Source organism: Tiliqua scincoides, chromosome 13, assembly GCF_035046505.1.
Source record: "Tiliqua scincoides isolate rTilSci1 chromosome 13, rTilSci1.hap2, whole genome shotgun sequence".
Taxonomy (NCBI): Eukaryota; Metazoa; Chordata; class Lepidosauria; order Squamata; family Scincidae; genus Tiliqua; species Tiliqua scincoides.
The window spans coordinates 4,859,292-4,878,261 of record NC_089833.1 but is presented as its reverse complement, the minus strand read 5'-3'; the positions used below and the strand labels follow the sequence as shown (position 1 = coordinate 4,878,261).

The 18,970-nt window shown below is 49.0% G+C and overlaps 4 pseudogenes; 1 reads left to right on the top strand and 3 right to left on the bottom strand.

Annotated features, from left to right (window-relative positions):
* Positions 1–5,469: 5,469 nt before the first annotated feature.
* LOC136633859 (5S ribosomal RNA) lies at positions 5,470–5,592 on the top strand (annotated as a pseudogene).
* Positions 5,593–13,206: 7,614 nt separating this feature from the next.
* On the bottom strand, positions 13,207–13,329 carry LOC136633893 (5S ribosomal RNA; annotated as a pseudogene).
* A 29-nt stretch (positions 13,330–13,358) lies between these two features.
* Positions 13,359–13,481, bottom strand: LOC136633785 (5S ribosomal RNA; annotated as a pseudogene).
* Positions 13,482–13,497: 16 nt separating this feature from the next.
* On the bottom strand, positions 13,498–13,620 carry LOC136633892 (5S ribosomal RNA; annotated as a pseudogene).
* Between the last annotated feature and the right edge of the window lie 5,350 nt (positions 13,621–18,970).

Here is an 18,970-nt window from a genome sequence, read left to right as displayed (position 1 = left end):
TTTTGCAGCCCCCTCCCCTCCATGACAACATCAAATTTAATTAAGTAAATAAATAAAAAGTTTGCCCCGTATTAGTTAGAGACACTGTGCTGAGACCCTGTTATATATAAGAGGAGCACCACTTGGAAAAGTACATCTCTACCCAGTTAGCAGGGGTGACTGTATTAAGATACATGGAAATGAGAGCTGACTTATACCAACTTCTTATTGGTTCCCTGTTGTATCTTAATAACACCTCATTGGCTCTCGGAGCAATCAGTCTTATTGATCAGTTTTGAGTTTAGCAAATCTTTTTGTTACATAAAGTAGTTGTGTTTTCCTTTTCAGGTTAATTGGCCATAACGCTTGATAGAATAAAGATATTCCAACATGGTTTGTTTCATTGCATTCGGCATTAAATCACCTTTCCAATGATATATAACATGACGGTATTATCCAACATACCAAGGTTTTGACCATTTTGGCCACTAGTGTCAAGCTCAGCTCTTAATGCTTGATACCCGGTGCAACTGCCACCACTGCACCCCCTTAGCTATGCCACTGGCAGCGTGTGACGCCTATTTTCATTTGGCATTAACTACTATCAGGTCATTAAAAAGGAAAACTCTCTGTTGGAGGAAATCTTAAAAAATTGGTTTCCTCTTTAGGGGGGAAGCAGAGTAGCTTCAGCAGCAGACCCCCCCTCTTGCTAGGAATCAACCCCAGGGAAGCTCCCACACCTGGCTGACTGCTAATCAAGAAAGACAATGGCTGGTTGAAGTTGCAAAAGAAAGTCATTTACTCAGGCTTCCATAGAAGCACATGTTACAGAATCTGATTATGATCAGAGGTTACACTAAACTTGAGATAACAAGGCCATAAAGCTGCCTCGTCCTGCACATGCCATGTGGTCAAGATGGCGTCACCAGCAGAGCCCTGCTGTGACCCATCTTGTCAGGTCAGTGGTCAGTGTGGAAGAGAGAGGGCATGCCCGGAGGGAAGGGAAGGATATAGTGTCTGGACCACACCCCCACATAGGTCATCCAAAGGGGACGGGTAAAGTGTAGGATCACTGGGCCATGGCTTAACCCTTTCAGGACAGTATCCTGCCACCTCTGGACAGCAGACGGAGTTGCACCAAACTCCAACACTCTCGATAGGAAATCAGAACCCAGGGATTGATTTGGAGTTGTGCGGTCTCTCTGCGAACCGTTACACAGGCATTCCATCTAAAGAGGCAGTCCTGGTTTCCCCTCTTTCTTTTGGCTTGGCCCCATCTTTTAATCATGTATCAAATTATTTTTTATACATTAATCAACCCGTTACATAGGCGAGCCTTTATGTTAGCTCGTTTTAACATTTTCCCCTCGGCAGTTCATTCTGGCCGTTTTTTTAACATTCCACGGGAGAAAAGGCTCTGTCTCTTTTGTCATGAGTCGCCTGATTTTTTTGTTTCATATACTCTTTTTTTGTCCAGTTCATCTTGACATTCGTAATCATTATTTAAATTCTTGGATTTCTCCTGACCTAACCGCTTCTGATATTACCCTCTCTGGGTTCATGAGTGATGTTTGTGACTCTTTAACCGCAGCTGTTGCTGGTTATTTATCCGAGATTCTTAAAATAACGTTGTCAGAATTTAAATAATTCTGGTATTTTGTTTTAAATTGTTGGGTCGGTATGCAAGTTGTTGTGACAATTGCACAGTATAAGTCTTAATTGTGTTGTGTTGATATGCCAATAAAGGTTTCAGACAGTACAGAGAGGCGGTCCTGGACATTTTCCGATCAGAAGTTGTCACCCCTTTTACAACTCATGAAGCAATTGGCTGTATAACGTGGAAAGCTGACCTGTGCGATTTCTGTGACCGGATGACACACAGACATTTGTAAGAAAGGGTTGATATTTGATTCATTCTCACCCCTTTGGGGCTGGACCCAAACCAAAAGCGGTCCTAGCTCAGCATTCTCCTTAGGAACCAGCCACCGAGCCCTTAAACCCTACAGCTCAGGTCTCATTGCAGAGGCACCTTTTAGTGACCTTCTTAAGTTTAGTGGCGGAAGAGCAGCTGTCCCTTTTTGCCCCAGCATGGCATGTTTCCCAGTGGCTGTTTGCTGGTGCCTCTTTTGCATTTGATGTACGGGCAGACCCCTGGAATCTAATGTGTTCATAAGTAGGGCAGCTTCTGCCCTGTGCATGCTCAGGTCTCTTAGTATCCTGGAAAATATAGTTTCCATGGGTAAAGCAGCAGCGGCGTCACTAGGGTTCATGTCACCCAGTACGGGAGGTAGCATGTCACCCCATGATGGACCTCTTCCCTGGGCAGTGGGCTTGGTGAAGTACCACTGCCCCACCCTGCTGGTTTTCTGGCTATAACTTTTGATAGAACAGAGATATTTGAATGTGGTTTGTTTCATTGCATTCTGCATGAAATTGTGCATCGATTGATATATAACACAATGGTATTATCAGAAAATACCAAGATTTAAAAAATTTTGGCCGGTAGTGGTGTCACGCCCCCCCTGCACATCAGTCGGTGTGGCCTGCACCCCCCAAGTAATGCCACTGCAAAGCAGAGCCCTGTAATCTCAAAGTAGACTGGTGTCTAAATGGGGGGAGCAGGCCCTCTTTTGGAGGATAACTCTGGAGGGCAGCCAGTAGGGTCCAACCCCGGCTTTCCAGGCTCCAACCTGCTCCAAGATCTGGGGCAAGCCTTTCAGCACATTGATTTGCTTGGCTCTGGCATGCCAATTAGATCATCATCACTGCAGGTGTTATTCCTAATGAAATTGGACTCCACATTGATGTTCAAATTCGTTACAAATTGGATCAGGGGAAAAGAGTTAATTACGGAGAAGAATGAGCCAGCTTTGCCTATCCTTAAAGTCCCTGCTTCCAACGTTGATCAGATCCACAACTACCGGCAATGTTAAGTGACTTGCGCTCCCTCTATTCAGCCCTCAAATTAAGATCCAGAGCCATTCTCTGAGGCTACCTCAATTGTTCCTCTACTGTAAGGTATGGCCAGGTAAGTCAAGGCAAGAGATGGTTCAGTTTTGTGGCCCTGCACTATTTAAGAGCCAAAGGACATGTGACGGAATATACACGAGTCGCATCATCAGCTTGGAGATGCTCGTGTGAACAGTGCCATCTACATCGGGACTGTGATGGGGGCAGGGTGCTGCATACATAATTTGGGGCACAATGTAGTAGCCACTTTCTTCATGGCTGATCCCCTGCCACTTCAAATCACACACTTTCCTTCTGCCTATGTGCACTGCCAGACCATCCACGCAGCCAGCTTATGTCAGTTGCGTTGGCCACAGAATGTGAGAGGTGCAAGGGGGCAGTGGATTTGGGGTACCTTTCACCCTAAATCTGCAGCCACTGCCTCTCTTTGACACACCACCAACATAAACTGCTGTGAACGGCTTCTCTCTCACTTGAGCAGGAAGAAGACCATTCCCCTATTGGCTGTGCTCTTTACAGGGACAGACCATGCTGCCCCCATGAATGCAACAGGAAGTCTTGCACTTCCAGATTTCATTGGTCGATCGATGGTAAGGCCACACCTGGAGTATTGCGTCCAGTTCTGGTCACTGCATCTCAAAAAGGACATAGTGGAAATGGAAAAGGTGCAAAAGAGGGCAACTAAGATGATTACTGGGCTGGGGCACCCTCCTTAGGAAGAAAGGCTACGGCGTTTGGGCCTCTTCAGCCTAGAAAAGAGACGCCTGAGGGGGGACATGATTGAGACATACAAAGATATGCAGGAGATGGACAGAGTGGATAGAGAGATGCTCTTTACACTCTCACATAACACCAGAACCAGGGGACATCCACTCAAATTGAGCGTTGGGCAGGTTAGGCCAGACAAAAGAAAATATTTCTTTACTCAGCGTGTGGTTGGTCTGTGGAACTCCTTGCCACAGGATGTGGTGATGGTGTCTGGCCTGGACAACTTTAAAAGGGGATTGGACAAGTTTCTGGAGGAAAATCCATCATGGGTTACAAGCCATGATGTGTATGTACAACCTCCTGATTTTAGAAATGGGCTATGTCAGAAGGCCAATGCAAGGGAGGGCAGCAGGATGAAGTCTCCTGTTATCAGGTCTGCTCCCTGGGGCATCTGGTGGGCCGCTGTGAGATACAGGAAGCTGGACTAGATGGGCCTATGGCCTGATCCAGTGGGGCTGTTCTTATGTTCTTAACTACAATTCCCAGGAAGCCTTGCAGGTCTCTTGTTATCTGGTGTGCTCCCTGGTGCATTTGGTGGGCCGCTGTGAGATACAGGAAGCTGGACTAGATGGGCCTATGGCCTGATCCAGTGGGGCTGTTCTTATGTTCTTATGTTCTTATGGCAGCATGCGAGGAGCATGGTGTTTGAGCTGCTGGAGGATGGCCACCCCCAGGGTGACTGGTTTGAGGGAAGCAAGAGAGGTTACTACTGGAGCCAGAGAAGGTTTTGGCTGGGCTCCCTCCAGTCTTCCAGCTCGTCAAGGGGTCCAGAAGCCTCAGAGATAGGCAGGGAGAGGGGGTTCCATCACCCACTGGTCGTCCATCCTGCCAGCAGCCCTGTTCAAGTCCACTGGCTGGCCAGCATCCTACCTGCTAACCAGCCTCCTCTGGACTGACCTCACCACTGGCCAGTCGGGGGTTATCTGGAGAATCCCTGCCCCCTTGCTCCATCCCTTCTTCCCTGCCAGGCTACAGCAGCCTGGCCTGACAGTCTCCCAGCTCCCCGATCCTGCAAGCACTAGCTGCTTCTGCCTCTCCAGTGCCTGGTGGTGGCAGTTCTACTCCCCTTTGCCACCAATGCCAGTTGCCCAGCTGGACTTCTCTCTTGATTGCAGAGGGGTCAGCTCACCTGCAATCGAGGAAGGCGGGGCGGGGCAGAGGAGGGCACCCCTTGACGGAAGTCACTGCAGAGTTGGTTGCCTCACCACCTGCCTTGCCATTGCCACACCCATCCGCATTCCCGTGGCGGGCAGACCGTGGAGAAGCCATCCCCAGGCCTGGCATGCCCTCCTCGGGGCTGGTCCTGCTGGTGAGGTGAGAATGCCCCCTGTTGCTATCACTACCACCGCAGGGAGGCCTGCTGGCAGGTTGTTCGCCTATGCTGGGCACCCTGGGTGAGCAGGACCCCAGGCCAGATCCCGGACACATGGTAAGAGTTTGGCGAGGGGTTGTAGTGTAGAGATGGTGGACCCAACCTGGCATCAGGTGGCATTCCAGGTCATGCTACTCCTGCTTGCAAGGATAGTGCATTGATAGAGCACCTGCCGAAGGTTCCAGGTTCAATCCTTGCATCTCCAGGTACAGCTAGTGAGGACCCTTTGATATGCCATGCAGCTGTTACCCTGCACACGCCCAATCTCGTCTGATCTGGGAAGCTAAGCAGGGTCAGGCCTGGTTAGTACTTGGATGGGAGACCGCCTGGGATTAATGGGTGCTGTAGGCTTATACCATAGTCTTTCTAGAGTGAAGGTTGCCAACCATCTCCCTATACTGAACACTATCTCCCGATCTTGTCTGATCTCGGAAGCTAAGCAGGGTCAGGCCTGGTTAGTACTTGGATGGGAGACCGCCTGGGAATACCAGGTGCTGTAGGCTTATACCATAGTCTTTTGAGACTGAAGGTTGCCAACCATTTGAAAACCAGGAGAGCAGCAGCCCAGTGGCAAAGATGAGCTAGACAGCAATTTGCTGAAGGGAATTTCATACACTCTTGGGATTATGACTCTGGCAAGCCGGGTGTATCACCAAGAGGGTATGTAACATCAGTGGCGTAACTAGAGGGGGTGCAAAGCACTAAGTTTTGCAGGGAGCCTCACCACAGCATGCAAGCAACCCCCTCCCCTTTGGAGAGATTCCGGGCGAGGGGAGCAAAACTGAGGCGAACACCTGGCTCCAAAGGGGAGGAGGTTGGGTGGCTTGCACACTGCGGTAAGGCTCCCTACAAAACTTAGTGCTTTGCACCCCCTCGCTGTGGTGAAAGCCACACACCTCATGGTGGGGAAAGAACTGCGGCAAGAGCTTTGCACCCCTTCGCTGTGGTGAAAGCCACACACCTCATGGTGGGGAAAGAACTGTGGCAAGAGCTTTGCACCCCCTCGCTGTGGTGAAAGCCACACACCTCATGGTGGGGAAAGAACTGTGGCAAGAGCTTTGCACCCCCTCGCTGTGGTGAAAGCCACACACCTCATGGTGGGGAAAGAACTGTGGCAAGAGCTTTGCACCCCCTCGCTGTGGTGAAAGCCACACACCTCATGGTGAGGAAACAACTGTGGCGAGAGATTCAACCACACCAGTACCAGTAATGTGCAGACCACACCTCGGAGAGATTCCAGAAGAGCACATGGACATTGGGTGATTATTCAGTCTCCTTCAGTCTTATGCTTTGCCATTGATTTGAGATAATCTCATTAGCACTTTGGACATTTATGCGGTGACATCATTTCAACTTATCGCTCCCCAAGGTTTGATATAAGATCAGGGAATTATCATTCATCATGATATTTATGACAAATCTAATAGCGCGGGCTGATTTGTTACAAGATGTGGTTAGTGTAAAGAGTCTCCCTAACACCACAGCCATCCCTTCAGCCGCATCTATCAACTCCTTGCAAAGTTACACACTGGCTCGGAATGCCTGGCTTTAAAAACAGAACAGGTTTTATTTACAACAAAGGTCAAGCTATTACCATGGACACCAAGAGTTTTTTTTTTTATTGTTTTTAATATATGTATATCACGTTTTTAATTTTTTTTAATTGTGAGCTGCCTTGAGTGTCCTCATGGGATAAAAAGGAGGGATTGAATTTACCAGCAGTTAGTTTAATGTCACACTGTCACTGTTCCTGCGCAAGCCCCACAATGGGAATGCCTCATTTAGTACTCGTTCCGGTAGTAAACCTATGGTAAGTTGCCAGCCCAAAGGTCCCCCAAAATAGCCAAGTGCACAAAAAACAGCCACAACTGACAACTCGCTCCCAACACTTGCAAAAAATTAAAATAAATAAAAGAGTTTCTCTAATCCCACCTGGCTTTGAAATTTATTGCCGGAGCATCTCGCCTCACCAGGTGATCTATTGGTCCCTGGGGTCCAGTAAAGCTGCATCTTACCTGCCACTATCCCTGGTGGTGCAAGGAGTCCCACGAAAGTTGGATATTAAATCATATGAGAAATGTCTCCCCTGTGACCACCGGGTGCCATGGGAGGGATGAATACCATGTGAATCTGAGATTGGTGTAGAATTTACAGGGCTCTGGGTGGGGCGGGGGAGGAAATAATTCAATGTATTGCACTTTTTTTTTTTGGAAAAGGAAGGAAAGAACAAAAAGAAAAAAAGATCAGAAATGTTATTAAGAGTGCGATCCTACCTGTCTCTTCAGCCGGCACAAGTCTCTTGCACCAGCCCGGGGGTGTTGCAAAAGTGCCATAAGGCACTTCTGCAATTAATCAGGAACAGGCTGCGCTGGTGGAAGGCTTTTACACTGGCCTGCTCCTGCTGGATCCAGACCAGCACAAGGTGTGTTCAAGCCGGCCTGGGTAGGCCAGCACAGGGGTTTGGGAAGGGAAGGGTGGAACATAGGTGTCTGAGGCAGGAAGGGCAGGTGGGTAGTTGGGTCAGTGGGCCTGGGAGGGGGGTGGGATACAGGCTGGATTCTAAACTTCCCCCCACCCCCAGCAGCCCGGCATTACACCGGGCTGCTCAGATTTGCACCAGCAATTTAGCTGGCACAGATCTGAGTAGCCCCATTGAGGTGCCTGGAGCATTAATTGGTGTAAGGGGACAAGTCCCCTTACTCAGAGTTGTGCTCTCTCCACCTCCAACCTTGTGCTGGATATAACGTAGGCCAGTTGGCCTGCCTGTTCCAGCGCAGATCAGGATTGGTATACTCAGCATCTCTACCTACTACAATTGCGCCCCCCACCCCACGCCGTGAAGCTGCCTTCCCTGCCAAGGCACATTTCTTGGGGCCTTCAGGAAGGGGGGGAGGGGATGCGGCAGAAGGGTCTGCCACCATCTCTCCCTCCACTCACACCCCACATTTCTGAGTGGCAGGAAGGCAGTGGAGGGATGGAGGCAGACGCTTTCCGTGTACTTTTGGGGTGAGCCGAGGGGTGTTCATACATCCCCAAATGGAGTTTGCAGAAATCACACCCACTGGCTACAGCAGGTCACTAAGGGCGCAATCCGAACCAACTTTCCAGCCCTGAGGTCGGGGCAGTGCAGCTCCAAGGTAAGGGAACAAGCATTCCCTTACCTTGAGGAGGCCTCCACGACTGCCCCCCAGCTACAGGATGCAGCACACACCCCATTGGCACAGCTATGCCAGCGCTGGAAAGTTGGTTAGGATTTGGGCTTAAGTCCCACAGCACCTGGAACAGTGACACTGTGATGTCGTGATGTTGTGCAACATCACAAAATCACGACCAGGTCCTCACCAAGCGCAAAGAAGCTACAGCTGTGGCTTCTTGACCCAGCCACCATGCCACCACGTTCTGGAGAGGCCACCACACTGAGCACAAAGGGTTTCCCACCCCCTGCTTGCCTGTCTGGCTATGCGTAGACGCATAGAACCATCGGGTTCAATCTGCCACCTCGACATATTCATCCAAACTTGCACCCATGTCAGTTGTTCCTGGAGAGGCCAGCAGTGTCTCTTCAGGATCCAGATTTCCATTGCGGATATCCTATGCCCACCGGTTCAGTCGAACACGTGGAGGTCAGGGCAAGGTACGGCAGCCACCATCCCAACCCTGTCATGTGGTTGGTTGGCAACCTTCAGTCTTGAAAGACTATGGTATAAGCCTGCAGCACCTGGTATTCTCAAGCGGTCTCCCATCCAAGTACTAACCAGGCCTAACCCTGCTTAGCTTCCGAGATCAGACAAGATCGGGAGATAGTGTTCAGTATAGGGAGATGGTTGGCAACCTTCAGTCTGGAAAGACTATGGTATAAGCCTACAGCACCCGATATTCCCAAGCAGTCTCCCATCCAAGCACTAACCAGGCCTGACCCTGCTTAGCTTCCGAGATCAGACAAGATCGGGAGATAGTGTTCAGTATAGGGAGATGGTTGGCAACCTTCAGTCTGGAAAGACTATGGTATAAGCCTACAGCACCCGATATTCCCAAGCAGTCTCCCATCCAAGCACTAACCAGGCCTGACCCTGCTTAGCTTCCGAGATCAGACAAGATCAGGAGATAGTGTTCAGTATAGGGAGATGGTTGGCAACCTTCAGTCTCGAAAGACTATGGTATAAGCCTGCAGCACCTGGTATTCTCAAGCGGTCTCCCATCCAAGTACTAACCAGGCCTGACCCTGCTTAGCTTCTGAGATCAGACAAGATCAGGAGATAGTGTTCAGTATAGGGAGATGGTTGGCAACCTTCAGTCTCGAAAGACTATGGTATAAGCCTACAGCACCCGGTATTCCCAAGCAGTCTCCCATCCAAGCACTAACCAGGCCTGACCCTGCTTAGCTTCCGAGATCAGACAAGATCGGGAGATAGTGTTCAGTATAGGGAGATGGTTGGCAACCTTCAGTCTCGAAAGACTATGGTATAAGCCTGCAGCACCCGGTATTCCCAAGCGGTCTCCCATCCAAGTACTAACCAGGCCTAACCCTGCTTAGCTTCCGAGATCAGACAAGATCGGGAGATAGTGTTCAGTATAGGGAGATGGTTGGCAACCTTCAGTCTCGAAAGACTATGGTATAAGCCTACAGCACCCGGTATTCCCAAGCGGTCTCCCATCCAAGCACTAACCAGGCCTGACCCTGCTTAGCTTCCAAGATCAGACAAGATCAGGCATGTGCAGAGTAACAGTATTCTTTTTCAATTGGGCTCAGTGTGTGAAGAGGTCTCTCCAACACTTTCCAAGTGGGGAAATTGCCTCCCAAAGACCACATCAGTGATCGAAATTCCAAGAGGAAAATCTTCAACACTGTGTGTTGAGCATAGACAGATTCACTTGTCTCAAGAGAAAATGATTTACAAATATTATGTAGTAGTTTAAAAAAAAAAAAGTCATTAGAGAACAAGGAAATCCAAAGTTTCAAGCTACCTGCTGTGTCAGAGAAACACAGGCTCCTTCTGCCAGAGAGATTAAATCTCAGTTAATTGCACTTATAGAGCCTGATGCAGATGGAGGGAAACCATCTGAAAATGGGCTTTTAACAATCTAATGTTTTATGCCCTAAAAATTACCTAGTCTCTTAAAAACAGAAATGCCTCATTTGACGCAACGAGTCAGACTTCCACAGGGCTGTGGTCTTACACATTCTGGCTTGGGCAGGGAAAGATCCTCAGCAGTGGTGTAGCCAGATGGGGTGCAAAGCATTAAGTTTTGCAGGGAGCCTCACCGTGGCATGAAATCGGCCCTCTCTCTTCCCCTTTAGAGTCATTCAGGGATGTGAGAGCGAAGCAGTGGATTGAACCCTGGACTCGCTGCATGCAAGACCTGTGCCCTACCACTGAGCTGCATTCCCTCTCCAAGTTACTCATGAGTGGATGGATGGATGGGCCTATTGGCAATGGCTAGCAAGCCCCAGGCCCCTGAAGCCTTTGCCCAATTCAGCAAAGTCATGCTTTCCACCATACAACTAACTCGGGATGGAACTCGAGTCAGGTGACTCAAGTCCGAGTTGCAAAAACACACGTTTTTGCTGACTCGTACACTCAAGTCATCCATGTCAATGACTCGGGCGCTGACTCGAGTCTTGAGGCCACTGACTCTCTGACACATGCAGACTGCTGTCTGTGCCTGGGTGCGCTTGCTTAATTTTTTCAGCACCCGAAACACCTCATGGGGCCATAATTCAGACTGGGTGAGCAGCAGCAGCAACGCTCCAGCTAGGAGGCAGGGAAGGATTAATGTGTTGCACTGAGCAGGGGAAGGAGACGGGAGTGTTCGTTTCAGCTGTCCATCCCGGCTCCTCCCGCCTTGCGGAGCTCAGACACCTCCCAGTCCCTTTTGGTCCTTGCCCTGGTGTGCCTGACCCAAAAGACACTGACTCAAGTCAAAATGACTCAGGAGTTTGGGGAAGACGAGTGAGCCAAGGGTGCCCATTAAGACTTACGCGTGCATGAGTCAAGTTGCGGGGGCAGAGACTCAGGGCTTGACTCAAGACTCGCCATGGTGCCAAGTTCTCATCCCTGCAACTTAATTGAAGCACAGTTGGAAGATGACCGTAACACAAATGTGTTGCAAGTACAAAATGACTCTTTGGTTTTTCCAGCTGATAACCAGCTGACAAATTAATTCATCACAAGATATCCAGAGAAATGATTCATTTCCAGTTCTTGGGTGCCTATGGAGATTGGGCTAAGACAAGCATGTCCAACTTCGAACAGGTCGTGATCTACTTTTTCCAGCCAAAAGTGCCGGTGATCTGCCACCACGAAAATTAAGAGATCCTCCCTTATCAGTATGTCTTCCATCTTCCCTGACCTTGTGAGCTGCTCCGGGTAAAACTCTCTAACTTACACCAGATAGTTCACTAATGCAATAAGTAAACCTTTGAACAACAGAAAAAAGCCAAGTACAGCAATATTTGTAACTTAATCTATTTTGGGGGCCTTTGGAATGTTTGGGGGATTTTTTGCTCCAAGTCTCTTACAGACTCCAACTTAATTGGCCTCTCATGGCCCTTGCTAAAGGAAGTTGCAGCCATGAGTTAGAGATTGTTCCCCAGCACTGTTTATTTTCCCACCCAGTAGTCAGTTGCAGGGAAAGCTGCCTATGAAATTAACAGGCTGAAAGTTTAACACAGAATTAAACCTCATGCAGCTCAAACCAACATCCATCTAGCCCAGTGTTTCTCAACATTTGTCCTTCGCTGCAACACTTCACATGGTCCACCTATTTGAAGTATCACCAGAAATAACTGGCAATGACATCATTGCTAGTTACTTCTGGGTTGGAAGGCCAGATGTGACTCAACAAACACCAGGAGGGTGCTTGGACAGGAGGGCTTTTTGGATGCTCTGTAGTTCTACTCATTGAGCCAAGCCTCCTACTACTGTTTGTTGTGTTGTGTTTCTGGTCTTTCTGCCGAGTGGCAGGGGTGGGTCCAGGGGTTCTGCAAGTACCATCAGACACCACCTCAAGTACCACTGGTTGAGAAACAGTGTTCTAGCCCAACTTTCTTTGTTCACATCAGGTGATGAAGACGATGGCTTTCCAGCCAAAACCTCATTCAGGTAATCCAGATCAATTTGCTTAGACATTGAGATCCTATGAAACCCTATTCTTTTGTCTTCCATTAGCTGAATTTTCTTTGTCTGCAATCAAAGATGGGGCCTTTTCAGAGGTGGCCCCAAGCCTGTGGAACTCCCTTCCAACAGATCCAACTAGTCCCCGCACATCTTTTCCTCTTAGGACAGCAGAGTCCTTCCCATTTAAGTAGGGCTTCTCTCTTTGTTGTTACTGCTGTGTTGTTTAGACCCACTGCTTATGCTGACAGTTCAAACAGCTGGCTGTTGTCGTTTCTGTTTTAAATGGTGTTCCTCCACTTAAATTATTTGGCAACCCACCTTGAGATAACTGAAAGGGCAGGCAGAACTATCTTAAATTTAGTTATCCAACTCTGTTAAATATTAATACAAATGAAGCTGTGAGAAAAGTTCTCTTAAGGACTTTGAAAATATTTCTTGAGATGAAAGTTCTTGAGATGACTTGTGGCTCATAATTTGGGAGCTCTGGAGAAGGGGGGGGGGTCAGGGTTTTCCTGAACTGCTTACCTTTGATTGCTGCTTCTACTTACATTGTCCTAGTGGGGATGGTACTCCCAGAATCCTCATTTCCTGGCAGCACCCATTTCTTTCTCCCAGGAGCCCCTGGTGTGATGAGGGCAGAAAGGACTGTCCTCACTCTGATCGACTTCAGAACAATGCTGTGCTTATTAAGACACACACGCACACACCCCAGAGTCAAACATAGGACAGGGATTGATGGGGAGGGGAACTAGAAAATAGGGGCAGCCCCTGGTGAATAGAGATAGCTATATATAGATGTAAAACACTTCAATGACTTGGGCAAATTCCATAAGTACTGAAAAACTGGATATTTTCAGAAATGCAGATGTCACAGCAGAAGCCTAACCAAACTCCACTATCACCTCTGAACAGGTACCTGCAGTAGGTGCTGAACCTGAGAACCTAAAGCAGTGATTCCAAAATATACCCGGCTTATGGTTGGCAACCTTCAGTCTCGAAAGCCTACAGCACCTGGTATTCCCAGGCGGTCTTCCATCCAACTACTAACCAGGCCTGATCCTGCTTAGCTTCCGAGATCAGACGAGATCGGGAGATAGTGTTCAGTATAGGGAGATGGTTGGCAACCTTCAGTCTCGAAAGACTATGGTATAAGCCTACAGCACCCGGTATTCCCAGGCGGTCTCCCATCCAAGTACTAACCAGGCCTGACGCTGCTTAGCTTCCGAGATCAGATGAGATCAGGAGATAGTGTTCAGTATAGGGAGATGGTTGGCAACCTTCAGTCTCGAAAGCCTACAGCACCTGGTATTCCCAGGCGGTCTTCCATCCAACTACTAACCAGGCCTGATCCTGCTTAGCTTCCGAGATCAGACGAGATCGGGAGATAGTGTTCAGTATAGGGAGATGGTTGGCAACCTTCAGTCTCGAAAGCCTACAGCACCAGGTACTCCCAGGCGGTCTCCCATCCAAGTACTAACCAGGCCTGACCCTGCTTAGCTTCCAATGGTATAAGCCTACAGCACCTGGTATTCCCAGGCGGTCTCCCATCCAAGTACTAACCAGGCCTGACCCTGCTTAGCTTCCAATGGTATAAGCCTACAGCACCCGGTATTCCCAGGCAGTCTCCCATCCAAGTACTAACCAGGTCTGACCCTGCTTAGCTTCCAATGGTATAAGCCTACAGCACCTGGTATTCCCAGGCGGTCTCCCATCCAAGTACTAACCAGGTCTGACCCTGCTTAGCTTCCAATGGTATAAGCCTACAGCACCCGGTATTCCCAGGCAGTCTCCCATCCAAGTACTAACCAGGTCTGACCCTGCTTAGCTTCCAATGGTATAAGCCTACAGCACCTGGTATTCCCAGACGGGCACCTCTATCTTAAACCTCATGAAATCTTGCAAGATCCAAGATGGCAGTGCCTGGGGAAAAAAAGGTAGGAGGAGTGACCGGGATCATCCCATGGCACCCCTGTGAGTGTGCCATAACGCCCTGAGGTGTCACGATTCACACTTTGGGAACTCCTGACTAAAGAATACCAGGCCCTGAACAAACTAGTATGTATATTCTCCCTCCTACACTAAAAATTATTCCTGGGGCCAACTGTTTCAGAAATATGGTTCTGTCCCATCCCAGTGAGTTTATGGTTATGGAAGAACCCTTGGGGAGCTGTCCAAAACAGGGTCAGAACGGAGATACTGCAGAATCAGCAGGGCTTTGGGACAGTTTAGGGGGCTGGGCAGTCAGACAATCCGGTTCCAGTTCTACAACTGTATTATCCTGCAGTTAGCTCAATGATCTCCGACACTCTTTCTCTCGATACCGAGCTAAACAAGCGCATCGGTAAAGCAGCTACCACGTTTTCCAGACTCACAAAGAGAGTCTGGTCCAACAAGAAGCTGACGGAACATACCAAGATCCAGGTCTACAGAGCTTGCATCCTGAGTACACTTCTGTACTGCAGCGAGTCATTGACTCTTCGCTCACAACAGGAGAGGAAACTGAACGCTTTCCACATGCGCTGCCTCCGACGCATCCTCGGCATCACCTGGCAGGACAAAGTTCCAAACAACACAGTCCTGGAACGAGCTGGAATCCCTAGCATGTATGCACTGCTGAAACAGAGGCGCCTGCGTTGGCTCGGTCATGTCGTGAGAATGGATGATGGCCGGATCCCAAAGGATCTCCTCTATGGAGAACTCGTGCAAAGAAAGCACCCAACAGGTAGACCACAGCTGCGATCAAAGGACATCTGCAAGAGGGATCTGAAGGCCTTAGGAGTGGACCTCAACAAGTGGGAAACCCTGGCCTCTGAGCGGCCCGCTTGGAGGCAGGCTGTGCAGCATGGCCTTTCCCAGTTTGAAGAAACACTTGGCCAACAGACTGAGGCAAAGAGGCAAAGAAGGAAGGCCCATAGCCAGGGAGACAGACCAGGGACAGACTGCACTTGCTCCCGGTGTGGAAGGGATTGTCACTCCCGAATTGGCCTTTTCAGCCACACTAGACGCTGTGCCAGAACCACCATCCAGAGCGCGATACCAGAGTCTTTCGAGACTGAAGGTTGCCAACAATATAACTCCGCATACAACCTTCATGCGCTTCATGTGGCCCTCATCCAAACACGTAACCCTCCCTTGCCACTTCCCTGTGGCTTTACTGATGCACCATTCAGCATGGCGAACAGAGCACCAGATGTGTGAGCACTCCCCGGTCTACAACGTTACTGCATGTTCCAACATGCCTTTGGGGATCTCTTTTCCTGCTCTGGGAAATATTGACTCAATTACTTACTCGGCTTGCCTGGACGGATTAACAATACAAGCAGAAACCTGGAAGGGCAAACGGAACAAAAGCACTCACCCAAACACAATCCCAGAAGCCACTTGGGAGGGAGCCGCAATTGGAGAGGGTCCCTGTTTGTTCATTGGCTTTTGCCGAATGCCACCCGTCTCCAAAGTTAGAGAAATGGCAGCAAAGGACTCCGGGCAGAAGGAATGCCAGGCCACAAGCCGAACCACCAAGCAGGTCTTCCCATAGCTCAGGAGGAGAGCAACTGTTTTGGGTGTAAAACATCTCAGGGTCAAGCCCTGCTACCTCCAGGTAGCAGGGGCGGCCCATCTAGTAGGCAGAGCCATGCAGCTTGCATCAGTGACATATTACAGGGAGGCAAGGGGGTGGTAGATTTGGGGCACCTGAGACTGATGCTGACTATGCCCCCTACCCCCCCGCCGTAGCCAGCTGAGGATGCATCCTGCACCGATTCACTTTCCACTCACTAAAAGCAAGCAGAAAGAGGATCACCTACCTTGCTACCTTCAAATATAGAAGTGCAGGACTTCTGGCTTGGCTTCTAGAACGAAGGAGCTCCTTCATTTGCATCGTCTCTTTAAATCAAACCAGAAGTCCTGAACTTCTGCGTTTGAAGGAGCTGCACAAGGAAAACGGGAAGTGGCTGTTTTTTTTATGTGCTCATATCATTGTGAAGAGGCAGCAGACCTGAGGCAGCTTTCCAGGTTTGAACCACTGCTGCCATATAGGACAGGGGAACATCCCAGTCTGATATCCTGGAGAGCCGCTGCCTTCAATGTAGGCAATACTAGATTCATGTTTCTCAACCAGTGGTACTTGTACCACAGGTGATGCTTGAGGTGGTGTCCGGTGGTACCCCCAGACCTTGGCAGTAAGACCAGTGACACAACGCCACAAGCAGTGGTAGGAAGCTCATCTAGCTGGGCTGAGCTCCAGCATGCACTTTTTGCACATGCCCGTTCACCCTTAACCTCTTACCGGTGTCGCCTGTGGCCTCCGTATCTGGAAGTAATTGGTGATGACATCATTGCTTCCAATTACTTCCAACAGGTGGACCATGAATTGTGGTACGGTGGGGACAAACACTGAGATATGCTGACCTAGATCAACCATTGACCTGACTCCATACCAGTCACCAGGTGACTTCTGATGCTTTCCTGCTATGCCCTCATAACCCCATAAAGGATGTTTCCCAAGACGTGTTTGCAGCCTACAGAACAATGTATGCATTAGAACTGCCTACTAAATAAGCCAGAGATTCATGTCCTACAATATTAGATCTGGAACAGCAGCCACCAGGTTGCCACTGGAAAAGCTCAAAAGTTTATCCCTTCTTGTTTGCTTTCAGCACCTGATAAACAGAAACTTTGAAGATTCCATTCCTGGCCATCATGCCCAATAGCTATTAATAGATCTGTCCTCCTGGAATTTTATCCACCCTTGCTAACTGGGTAAAACTGGGTTCCTTAAATGTGGCAATCGTCCTTCATCACCCCAGCATAACACATTTTCCAATGGTTATTTGTTGATACACAGCCCAATCCTATGCATGTCTACTCTGAAGCAAGTCTCATCAGAGTCAATGGGGCTTACTCCCAGGAAAGTGTGGATAGGATTGGGCTGACAGTCAGTTCCCATTATGAACTAGGGTTAGGTTCCTGGAAACCTTAGCGCAGTGTTTCTCAAACTGTGGATTCAGCAGATGGGTCACGAGCCAATTTCAGGTGGGTCCCCATTCATTTCAATATGTTATATTTCATATATTAGACTGGTATGTGACTGCATTTGGTGAAATGGTACAGACCTGTACTTTGAACAGGCTACTATATATGCTTTTAACAATGATAGTCACTCCTGGGTAAGTGTGAGTATTCCAGCCTAGGATTGTTAAAAATTGATGTCACTTCCAGTCATGACATCACTTTCGGTGGGTCCTGACAGATTCTCATTCTAAAAAGTGGGTCCCGATGCGAAACACTTGAGAACCACTGCCTTAGTGGACAGCGAATTTGCAGATAGTGAAGCATTGGAGTTAGGCACAAGAGGAACCCTTTGGGGGAAGGGGTACCATCAGAAGAATGCAGGAAGCCAGCAGGGTGCAACAGAAAGTGCCAAAATATCTCTGAATGCTGCAGAGACTTTCAGAATGGTGCCCACAACCAGGGCAGACCGCTTAAAAATGAACAGCAGGAGCTTCTGCCAACCATCTTAAAGGGGTGGTCACCTGCACCATTCAGAAGGTCCCTGCAACCTCCGGAAGGGCTTTGTATAGCGGATAATGAGAACAGAGGCACGGATAATGAGAGAAGGTAGCAATTCTGCCCCTTGTGGATAAATGGATTCATAGATCACAAATCTGCATATAAAGAGAACTGCCTGCAGCTCTCTTGAGTCCTTTTTTAATGGTGTGTTTGAAAGACAGAAACCACTGATTTACCTTCAATATTTGTTTGTTTCCTGAATTAACCACGTTGTGAACTTTTTGTCCAAAAGCAGTATATGATTATTCATCATAACCTTTAAAAAACAATAAATGCTTGCCAAAGAGATCCTCCAGGGAGCCCACAGACAGCATCTGAGCTCAGCTCCACCGGATCCACAGCCCCACTTTGGGCCTCCCAGCCTGATTCATGGCTGCTTTACTCCACACTGTCTGAATAGCCAGCGCAGAGTCGAGTAGCCCCATTGCAGGGCTTCTTACCTTACCTGGGGGAAAGGGATGAATGGGAGCCGTCCATAGGATGCCGTGGCAGCCATTTTGGAGCCACTGCAGCGCTGGGTGCCAGGCAGCTCAGGATTGGGCTGTTAGAGAGTGTTTCCCTTCCCACAGACTTCCTGCTGCTTTCATGGCTTTCTTTGAACTGAACTGAGGCAACTCTGCTTGCTGCCTCCCCAGCGATTGCTGATGCAGACACCCTGCCTGTTTTTCATTGGAAGCCAGTCATGATTGCTGCAAATCAGCTGTTAGCTGCCTGTCTGTGCATTGTAGTGTGTGTGTGTGTGTGTGTGTGTGTGTGTGTGTGTGTGCTGCACTGACTGTGCTAGAGAAGGAAGGAGTGGCATGGAAAACCAAGTTACTTTTTGTTTGCTTGCTGGGACTGGTGAGGCTCTGCCTCTCCTGACTGCATGCCCCTACCACAGACCCATGAGAATGATGTGATGTGGCAAGGCATTTGACATGGCAGGACCTCAGAGGCAAGGCTGTAGTCCCACCCACTCCTTCTACCTACACTTTCAGCATGGCCTCCTTCATCACCTGGTTGAACACTCTCTGGACCAGCAATTTTCAACCTTTTTCATCTCATGGCACACTGACAAGGCACTAAAATTGTCAAGGCACACCATCAGGTTTTTGCCAATTGACAAGGCACACCGTGCTGCCAATGGGGGGCTCACAACCCCATTGGCCCTACTAATCAATGATCTTCCCCCAAATTCCTGTGGCACACCTGCGGA